At 40.7% G+C, this 1,576-nt stretch overlaps 1 protein-coding gene across 1 annotated transcript in view; it reads right to left on the bottom strand.

Annotated features, from left to right (window-relative positions):
• Positions 1-1,576, bottom strand: part of grm6a (glutamate receptor, metabotropic 6a) — a 145,197-nt gene that overhangs the window by 137,896 nt on the left and 5,725 nt on the right. The gene's annotated exons all lie outside the window — the stretch shown is intronic.

The raw sequence follows: 1,576 nt of genomic DNA, 5'->3' as shown, positions 1-1,576 counted from the left end.
ATATATATATACACACACACACACATATATATATACACACACACACATATATATTTACATACACACATACATACATACATACAAACCGGATTCCCAAAAAGTTGGGACACTAAACAAATTGGGAATAAAAACTGAATGCAATGATGTGGAGGTGCCAACATTTAATATATTATTCAGAATTGAACACAAATCACAGATCAAAAGTTTAAACGGAGAGAATGTATCATTTTAAAGGAAAAATCTGTTGTTTCCAAATTTCATGGTGTCAACAAATCCAAAAAAAGTTGGGACAAGTCCATTTTTACCACTGTGTGGCATCCTCCCTTCTTCTTACAATGCTCAACAGATGTCTGGAGACAGAGACCAGTTTCTCAAGTTTAGAAATAGGAATGCTCTCCCATTCATGTCTAATACAGGCCTCTAACTGTTTAATCATCTTGGGCCTTCTTTGTCGCACCTTCCTCTTTATGATGCACCAAATGTTCTCTATAGGTGAAAGATCTGGACTGCAGGCTGACCATTTCAGTACCCGGATCCTTCTCCTACATAGCCATGATGTTGTGATTGCGGCAGAATGTGGTCTGGCATTATCGTGTTGAAAAATGCAGGGTCTTCCCTGAAAGAGATGATGTCTAGATGGGAGCATATGTTGTTCTAGAACCTGAACATAGTTCTCTGCATTAATGGTGCCTTTCCAGACATGCAAGCTGCCCATGCCACAAGCGCTCATGTAACCCCATACCATCAGTTATGTAGGCTTCTGAACGGAGCGTTGATAACAACTTGGGCTATCCTTGTCCTCTCTGGTCTGGATGACATGGCGTCCCAGTGTTCCATAAAGAACTTCAAATCGTGACTCATCTGACCACAGAACAATCTTCTATTTTGCCACACTCCATTTTAAATGACCCCTGGCCCAGTGCAAACGTCTGAGCTTGCTTAGAAATGGCTTCCTCTTTGCACTGTAGAGTTTCAGCTGGCAACGGCAGATGGCACGGTGGCTTGTGTTCACTGACAATGCTTTCTGGAAGTATTCCTGAGCCCATTCTGTTATTTCCTTGACCGTGGCATTCCTGTTTGAGGTGCAGTGACATTTAAGGGCCCGGAGATCACGAGCATCCAGTAGACTTTTACGATTGTCTACTGCTGTCATTGTTGTCCACTGTTGTCATCATTCTTTGTTAAAAACAGGTCTCTCTTGTAAATGAGACCTCGAGGCTCAATGAAACTAATCTGTATAAACAAAGGTGGAATTAAAATTTCTTTCTGACTGTGTTTATGCTTTTTTTGTGATTATTCTGTTACATTTAACACAGGGTGATCTGATTTAGTATTTCATCGTTTTTGATGTTTTGTGTTTTTTTGTTTTTATTCATGATGCTGTAGTTATATCTTGTTACTATTTATTTGATGCTGTGATCTTTTGGTTAAGCACTTTGGCAAGAGTTTCTGTTTAAATTGGTCTATATAAATATCTGACTTGACTGTCTGGTGACGGACGGGTGACTGTCTGGTGACGGACGGGTGAATGACTGGTGATGGACGGGTGACTGACTGGTGACAGACGGGTGACTGA

Source organism: Nematolebias whitei, chromosome 11 (genome assembly GCF_014905685.2).
Source record: "Nematolebias whitei isolate Nwh7 chromosome 11, NemWhi1, whole genome shotgun sequence".
NCBI lineage: Eukaryota > Metazoa > Chordata > Actinopteri > Cyprinodontiformes > Rivulidae > Nematolebias > Nematolebias whitei.
This window is presented reverse-complemented; position numbering and strand designations above follow the sequence as displayed.